The 9,554-nt window shown below is 45.6% G+C and overlaps 1 pseudogene; it reads left to right on the top strand.

The window, feature by feature from the left end:
* The first annotated feature begins 1,973 nt into the window (after positions 1-1,973).
* LOC102837686 overlaps positions 1,974-9,554 on the top strand; it is a 9,739-nt pseudogene continuing 2,158 nt past the window's right edge.

The following is a 9,554-nucleotide window of genomic DNA, read 5'->3' as shown; positions in this document are numbered from 1 at the left end:
GTGTGTTTGAACTGAAAACCCTGTGGTTAGTAGCCCCATGCTTATCCTATAGCACCACAACAGGATTCCAATGGTGTTAATTGTTGTTGTTAAGTACCATCAATTCTGTTGATAACTCACAGAGATCTTATGTAGAGTTTCTAAGGAGCAGCTGATAGGTTTGAACTACTGACTTTGTGGTTAGCAGTCCAGTGCCTATCCTACAGTGCCACACCCATAAGATAATGTTGTTGTTAAGTGCTCTTGAGTCAGTTCTGACTAATAGTAACCCTATATAGGGTTTCTGAGGAGTGGCTGGTGAGCTTGAACTACTGACCTTGTGGTCCAAGCAGACCTTGCAGTCCAGCGCATTAACCCACAGAGCTACACCAGGACTCCCGGAGAACAATGTTGTTGTTGTTAAGGGCCGTTGAGTCAGTTCTGACCCATAGATACTCTGTATAGAGGAGCAGCTGGTGAGCTTGAACTGCCAACTTTGCAGTTCAAGCAACGTTGCAGTCTGGTTCATTAACCCACAGTGCCACACCAGGACTCCCCGGGAGGATAATAGCGAGGCATTATTTACAGATCATCTCATTTTATTCTTACAAAAACCTAGAAGATGGCATTTCCTGGCTAGACTTCTGGTGTGACACTTAGGATCAGCACTGGACTGCTAACCACAAGATCGGCAGTTCAAACTCACCAGCTGCTCCTCAGAAACCCTATACAGGGTTGCTATGAGCTAGAACCGACTCTACGGCAGTTAACAACAACAAATTACACAGCTAATCCTTGGTGAAGCAAAGTGGGTTTGAACTCGGCGACCTGACCAGTGTCCTGGTGTTTACAGTTTTCCCTCAAGTGAGATATGGGCGAATATTTAAATGTCGGTCTCACTGGCCACCCTTAAATTGGCTTGGTCAGCATGGCACAGTTCTCCTGCTCTAGGAGAAATATAATCCCAGGAAACCTGGCCAGGCCTCTGAGGAGCTGGTTTCGGTTTCAGAAGTGGTTGGATATGTAAATCGGGGGATGCTGCACAGTCATTTCTGTTGTGAACGGAGCTGGGCTAAATGAATTCTGGCACTATTCAGGTGGCAAGATGGATAAGAGAGCAATTCAGTTATTCCCACAAGTACCTCTCAAGATGATTCCTTATACTCCATTCTACTCACATTTACATCATGCATATAATTATGTCATTATATATTATTTATCCATATACATATTTATTTATTTATTATACATTAATTAATTAATGGAGTCCTGGTATGGCACTGTAGGATAAGCACTCGACTACAAAATTGGTTTGAACTGCAAGGCCAGCCGTTCACGTTCATCAGCCACTCCACAGAAACCCTATACAGGGTCGCTATGAGCGACCCTGTATATAGATCTGTTTTGGAAGAAGTGCAGCCAGAGTGCTCCTTAGAGGCCAAGATGGCTAAACTTCATCTGTCATACTTCAGACATATTGTCAGGAGGGACCAGTCGCTGGAGAAGGATATCTTGCTTGGTAAGATGGAGGGTCGGAGAAAAAGAGGAAGACCCCCAACGAGATGGATTGGCCAGGTGGCATCATTGATGGCGTCAAGTGTGGCAGCGGTAGTGAGGTTGGCCCAGGATTGGACATTGTTTCGTTCTGCTGTGCATGGGTTCGCTATGAGTCGGTTCCAACTTGATGGCACCTGACAACAACAACGACAACATGGGTTAGAAGCAACTCGACGGCACTTAACAACAACAACAGTATATTAATTAATGCAAGTACTGACGAACATTCCAGTACAAAGGAAAGGGCACACATTTGTGCTCTAGTTCTGGTTCTAAATTGTGGGTCTCGATTTTCTTCTGTAAAACGGAGATAATAATCTATTATCTGATTAGCTTTCAGGATGTTTGTAACTCTTTGGCTTGATCGGTCTGCCAGGGAAGTTGTTTCCTATTCTGTGTCTGCAGGGCCAGGAGTTGCCCATGAAGACCCAGCCTGCATGGTGGTAACTGGGACCCTAGGGGCATCTGTCATTCTGCCCCTGCAGTGGCCGTCTGGACAGCAGGTGGGGAGCATCTTCTGGACAACCCGCTCCATCCCTGTGGCAATTGCTGAGGTAATCCTGGTAGAAGAGGAAGGACCAGACTTCTTTCTCCAGGCAGACACCAGTATAGGGACTGCTTGAGTGTTGTGGGCCCAAGTCGCTCTCTCCGTATCAGCAACCTGAACAGAAAGGATGCAGGATCCTATCGAGCCCACATGAACCTGAGGGAGTCGCCCATCACACACATCCAGGAATACAGTCTACAGGTCTATGGTGAGTGTCCTGGCTATTCTGTCCCTGTCCCACCCAATGTCATTGAGTTGATTTTGACTCTAGCAACTTTGCAGGGCAGAGCAGAACTGTTTCATAGGGTTTCTGAGACTTTTGTTGTTGTTATTGTTAGGTGCCTTTGAGATGGTACCAACTCATAGTGACCCTATGCACAACAGAATGAAACACTGCCCAGTCCTGAGCCGACCTAACTATTGTTGCCATGCTTGAGCCCATTGATGCTGCCACTTGGCCAGTCCATCTCGCTGGGGTCTTCCTCTTTTTCTCTGACCCTCCACCTTACCAAATTGGTCCTTCCTGACAATATGTCCAAAGTATGAGAGACGAAGTTTGGCCACCCTGGCCTCCAAGGAGCACTCTGGCTGTACTTCTTCCAACACAGATCTGTTGGTTCTTTGGGCAGCCCATGGCACTTTCAGTATTCTCCTCCAACACCATAACTCAAAGACATCAATTCTTCTACAGTCTTCCTTATTCACTGCCCAGCTTTTGCATGCATATGAGGTTATTGAAAATACCATGGCTTGGCTTGGGTCTGAGACTCTAAATCTTTACAAAAGCAGGCTGCTGGTGCATTTGGATTGCTCATCTTTTGTTTAGAAGCCCAATACTTAACCCACTGTGTCACCAGGGCTCCTTTGTCCCAGTCAGAGATTGTAAATTTGAGAAAAGGTTTTGATTCTGTAGGAAGGTGCTGTGGGGCTGGGAGGGAAACAGATGCCAACTGCTTCTAGATGCCACCTAGAAGCAGAATCTTTGATGTGCTTAAAGAAGCGAAGTTGTTCATTACAGATTTAGTAAATAAATGCAAGCAATACCATGCTTATATTGCTCACTGGGTTATCCAACATTGATTGGGAGATCCCACTGATGAAGAGTCAATTTTGAACTGTACCTAAATGGTTTTGTAGCCTACAGATGTCCCCTATGACTGCTCTCTGGGTGGTACAAATGGTTTGCACCAGGATTTCAAACTGGTTCATTCCACCCCAGAAATACTAACTCAGAACCTATATTTTAGCAATATCCCCCAGAGGATCTATAAGAATCACTGGAGAGCTTGGGAGTGCATGGCAGTGGGAGCAACCTCAGTGGCTCACTGTCGTATCCTCTGGGAGGCTTGTTCAGCATCTAACAGCTCACTGTGGACAGTATGGCCTCCTCATAGGGAAAGATCTAATTACAGAATGGTCTCATGCCATTGAGCACATATGCTGTTATTAGCCACCTTTTATTAACCCTGATCTCATCATGACTCCATGCACAACAGAACAAAATGCTGCCTGGTCCTGCTCCATGCCCATTATAGGATGAGGACCAGACTGTTGTGATCCATAGCATTATCACTGACTGATTGATGGAAGCAGATCTCTAGCTCTTTCTTCCTAGTCTGTGTTTGTTTAGAAACTCAGTTGAAATCTGTTCAGCATCACAGCAACATGCAAGCCTGCACTGGGTCTGTGGAAGGTGGGAATTTATCTCTGAACACCCACTGCCCCTTGTGAGTATATTATGACCATTTTCTATTTAATGCAAGGCTGGAGCTCAGGCTTTGGAGTCAGGTCCACCTGAATTTGGGTCTTGGATTCACAACTTAAAAGATGTGACTTGGGGCAAGTTACAGAGCTCTCTGAGCCTGGAAGATGGAGTCAATAATAGCACCTGTCCTACCTACTTCATCGGGCTGTTCTGGGGATAATGGAAGCAAGATTAAGGGGTCCACTAGCATACCTGTTGGCAGGTTCTGACTCTGTTGTTAGTCATGTGTTTTCAGGATGAAGCAGATTCTTGGGTAATACTGCTTGTGTTTTCTGTCCTGTGAAGGGGAGGTCCAGAGTGGCTTACTAGTTCACAGTAAATTCCTTTTCCATACACAGAGCAGCTGGGCCAGCCCTCTGTCACCCTCAGCTCTAGGAGGCATGAGGATGGACACTGTACCTTCATTCTGACCTGTGTAGCAGAAAGCAGAGGAGGCCCTGTGACATACAGCTGGGCTCCCCTAGAACCCTGGACTGTTGTGTCCCATGGAGGGTCTGTCCTCAGTGTCTCTTTGAGGCCGGGAGACCATGATCTGGCATTCACCTGTACAATCAAGAACCCAGTCAGTAACAGCAGCTCCAACCTTGTCTCAATGCCACACTCCTGTGCAGGTACCTGGCTCCTCAGTCTGTCTGGAACGGGAGCACACACCCGTGTAACAGTTCTGGAGTTGACAGAGACTGTGGATGAAGGGGAGCCTCTGGGGAGAGAGGGGGTGGGTGGATATGCAGAATAGGTGGTCCTGGGGTGGAGCTTCTTTGGGGGATGATAGAGAGAGATCATCTCTAGAGGTTTGGGCAGGAGCCTGATGGGGTTTTCAGACTTGGGGCATCCCGAATCAGTAGGGAGACACTGAGTCTGTGGTTTCCCCTTTGTCTGCAGGGTCAGGAACTACAGTGGGGGAGACAGTGTTTGGCACTCTTGGGGACTCGGCTACTCTGCACCTAGAAATCCCAGTGGAGCAAGAGGTAGAAAATGTCACATAGAGCTCTCAAGGGCTTCTTGCTGTCTTGGGACCAGGACCAACAGGTGAATCAATCCTGGTTGCTGAGTCTCAGGGACCCTATAACAGAAGACTGAGTGTCTCCCAACCTGGCTACTCCCTCTGTATCAGCCCCCTGCGGCTGCAGGACACTGGACTCTATATAGCCCAGATAACTCTCCGTGCTCCTCCGATGAGAATCACCAAGGATTTCACCCTACGTGTCTATGGTAAGGTGAGGGAGAGGGCCTCACATTGAACTTAACCTTTCCTTGCCTTTGCCTGGCCAGTCCAGAGCCTTCTCATAGTGTGAACCTTCCCTTCTTGGCACAGAGAAGCTGCAGGAGCCCAACATCACTGCCAGTTTCTGGATCAAGAGCGATGGGACCTGTTTCATCACTCTGGTCTGTTCTCTGGACCAGGCTGGAGAGGACGTTGAGTACAGCTGGGGTCCCCATGGCCAGGGGCAATTGTGTCCCATGGGGGAACCAGCCTCAGCACCTCCTGGAGATCTGGGGATGATGACAGCTACCTCTGCACTGTCAGGAATCCCATAAGCCAGAGATCCCATTCCATCCAGGCCAGACCCCTCTGCTCAGGTAACTACTTCCTCTGTGACCCTTTCCCTCCCGGGCAGCTTTGCCCAGGTTCTCAGCACCCTTTCCTGCCTTCCGCAAGGTTCTAGGAACAATCAAAGAGAAGAAATGCAGGATTAGTCTGTGGTAGGTAATGTTTCTAGGGTGCCAGGAAATGAGAGATCTAGAGTCACTGTCCCACTAGTCTCACTCTGTCCACCTGTCTGTCAGGTACCTCTGTGTCTCCACTTGCTATTGATACAACTGGGCATTCAACTCATTCCTGGGACTCTCTGAAGGAAGGAAGGTGCTTCCCAAATCTTCACTCAGTCTCAGCCCTGAAGAACCCCCTGAGGGAGAACTCTAGACTCCCCTGGGCTGTGTCCTCAGAGAGGCCTCAGCCCCTGCCTGCATGGAGCTTTGAGAGGCACTTAGTGTGTACTTCTCTGGTTGGCAAGCATGGTGTTTCTTGGCTTTCTTGTTTCTTCCAACTCAGTCATAGGCTATGACAGGAAACAATGTTAGACCAAACATACCCTCTCCCCTTCTCTTCAAGGCTGACTTCTGAAACAGTTGTCTCTCTTTGCTATCTCCAGTCCTTCATCAGTCCCTCACTCCTCAGCACGTGCAGCTTGTCACTGCCACACTCACCCCAGTGGCATCCTGGTTGTTAAATTAGTGGGCACTCTTCTCCTCAGTTCTCGTTATCTTGAACTTCTTCATGGTACTTGACACTGTTGCTATGTTCACCTCAGTCTCCTGATACCTTGTCTCTCTGATCAAAATCCTTCTCAGGCCTCTTTCCACCTCCCTTGCTTGCCCTTTGTTGCCCAAGGCAGAAAGCTGGATGTCCTCTAAAAACCCTCCTCTTCCCACCACTACTACCTACTTATAAATACCCTGAACCCAACCTGTTGTAGTTGAGTTCATTCTGACTCATTGAGGCCCCATGTGTTACAGAGTAGAACTTCACCAAAGACTTTTCTTGGCTTTAATCTTTATGGAAACTGATTGCCAAGTCTCTTGTCTGCACACTTCTGGGTGGGTTCAAACTGCTAACCTTTCAGTTAGCTGCTGAGTGCAAACCCTTTGCACTATCAGGGACAACCATTGCTTATCTTTTCCCTTTATTCCTTACCTGAGCCACTCCTTTAGTCTCCTAACTAGTCTCCCTATTTTTAGTCTTTTCTTTCCCAATCATTCTGATTGCTGCAGAGGGTTCATTCTAAATCAAAGAAATGCTTGTGTTACTTTTCTTCTTAAAATGCTAGTGTGTCTGCCAGTGATCTAAGGTAAAGCTATTTCAGCATCTCTTCACTCATTTCAGCAATATTTATTACGCATCTTTTATGCACCCTATACTAGTCTGGAGTCCTGGTGTAGTGCTGCAGGATAATGTACTGGACCACAAGATTGGTTTGAACTACAAGGTGGGTGGTTCAAACCCACCAGTCGCTTCTCAGAAACCCTATAAACAGTGGCTATGAGTTGGAACCGACTCAATAGCACTGAACAACAACAATATATTATCTTAGCCAATGGAGATATAATGAAGAAGGGAGAAGAGCTCTCAATAAATTCTCAGCCCACAGGAAACCCACAATGTGGATGTAGCATAACAACAATCATTAAAATTTGTGTTTTGCCTCCCAGTTGTCCTTCATATAAGACTTTAGGAGAGTACCGCATATGTTGTATTATGGACTTTGCTGCTGATGTATCCATCCATGATCCTTGGCTCCCAGCACAGAAGCCTGAAAATTGGCTTCAGATATTAATATCCATATGCTCTCTGCCCTTTCTACAGAGCATTGAGGAATTGAGGATATATTTTCATACTTGTTCTTCTAAAGGGGTGTCCAGTACACTTCTCTCTTTTTTTTTTTTTAAGGTTTTTATTACAGATTGAGTAAAAGTTTACAGGGCAGATCATCAGTTTTACATTCAACAAATCATGTACCTTGTTTCATTACAATGATTATAATCCCCTCCATGTACCATCAGTTAACAGTATTTATCTCTATTCACTTTAGCTTTTTTTTAAAAAAAGAAAACAAACAAAAAAACCCCACTCAGGCATATACAATAGTTTACACCTCCAAAGGGCACATTCTGCAAGTCTGCCTCCTGGCCACCAGCTTAGTCCCTCTCTTCCCATGAATCTAGAGTCCTCAGCCACTCCCCCTCTCCATGTCCCCATCTCTGCCTCCATCTCTGGCGTCACTCCTTCTCTGGATAAGGTCCCGCATTCTGTTTGTGCTTTTCTTGATGGTCCTAGGGTCCTCTGTTTCTGGACTGTAAGATTAACCACTCCCCTGTTTTTGTTACAAAACTTCTACCTTTCCAATTCAATTGTGACAGTCGCAATTAGTCATGATAACAATTATTCACTATTGAATCTTACGAATCTTATCCCCATCTCTTTTCACCAGACCCATCTAGACAAGATGAAAACTATTCAGTGGGGGACTCTTTCTCACCACCCCCCCCACCCCCGCCCCACATACTCTTAAACTAAACTCTCTCTTGAAACCTTGTAAGCCAGTCACTTTGTGCCTTTATTGCCCCCACATTTTAAGTAACCAGTGTCTAAGTTGCTCATCTCTATCTGTCCTATGTACAGGGTACTTTGATGTGAAGTATTGATACTTGATGTGAAGACTCCTTCCCTTTCTACTGGTATTTAGAGTTACTACCTCCATGAGTATAGGTCAGGTTCATCAAATTGTAGCAGGTTATCCTTGTTTCCTTTCTCAAAAAAAAATTTTTTTTTGGTAATCTTCCTCTAGTGGAGTTCTGATTATCAACCCATCGAGGCTAGGTCAGATGGGAACTGTCTACAAGTTTGGGTGTTCTTTTGCATCTCGTCTCACTTCATATCAGCTGGATGCGTCACTCTCAGCTTTAGCCCTCTGGGGCTATGTCCTTGTCCATGGGCTCAAGTGTCCCCGGGTCTCACCACACTTTTGAGCAATGAGCCCTTCCTCTTCTCTCTCTCATCTTCATGTCAACGGGAATTGATAAACTGTGGTTGAACTCAGCCCATTTCTTCATTGCTGCCTTTAGAGGGAAGTTTGTCCTGAAGGAACTTGATTGCTTGCCTTGATGGCTTCCTGGCAAACAACTTCCTTATTCTTGTAGTAGCCAGTCATGCTGACATTTTTGTTTTGGGTTTTTCCTGATGATCTTTCTTTGAAGATGTATCTTCTGTTGGCTGGTCTGCTTTTCCTGTCTAGTGATTATGTCCCACCTTATACAGTTCTGAATGGGACTCAGGATTCCACCAAAGGTCCTATACTCTGTAAAGGCTTTGCAAGAGGCCTATTTCACTGGGCAAGTTCTAGAACCCCTTTTAATCAGTTATAGGCTGAGGATGGGCTTATAAGCTTTCTGCAATCATGTTTCTCAACATTCTTTTCTATCCCACCCAAGTGTCTATTTTACAATAGTAGGCAAGGGAAACCAATATTCATAAGACAGTCAAGCATTTTAGTATTATTTCCCCTTTTCAAGCTATGCCTAGATCCTTATATCACAGAGCCCTGTTATTCCAAGGTTGAGCATGCATCACTATTTACCTCTGTCCCACTAGGTCATGCAAACATATCTCAGTGTTCCCCTATCTATCTTGTTCTTCTGCCTCCTCCCCCTTCTTGTATTGCCTTCCCCAACACCCGAACTAAACCCTCCAACCTAACCCCACTGTTGTGCTTACCTTATAGTCCGTTAACTATTCCTCCATTTAAGACAGTCTATTTTATCCAGTAATCTACCTGACCTTCTCACCACCTGGATCTCTGTTCCTCTGTTTTTACCTTCTTTCACATTGTATTTGTTTTGATCATAGACTGACCTCCCAGATCCTCTGTTCTTATCATTTTATTTTGTTCTTGACTCTTCCATTTGTTGATGGAGTTCAGGTGCCACCTACGTCATTTTCTGGTTGTTGTCTGTTCTTGTTGGTTCTCAGTCCACAAAACTTCCTTTAGGATGTTTTTCATAGCAGGGTTGGCTTTGACAAAATCCCTTAGCTTCTGTTTATCCTGGAATGTTTTGATTACACCATCATATTTGATTGACTGCTTTACTGGGTAGAGGATTCTTTTTTTTTTTATTAAATGTTTTTATTTTGGATTGAGTGAAAGTTTA

Source organism: Chrysochloris asiatica, unplaced genomic scaffold, assembly GCF_000296735.1.
Source record: "Chrysochloris asiatica unplaced genomic scaffold, ChrAsi1.0 scaffold00042, whole genome shotgun sequence".
Lineage (NCBI taxonomy): Eukaryota > Metazoa > Chordata > Mammalia > Afrosoricida > Chrysochloridae > Chrysochloris > Chrysochloris asiatica.
This window is presented reverse-complemented; position numbering and strand designations above follow the sequence as displayed.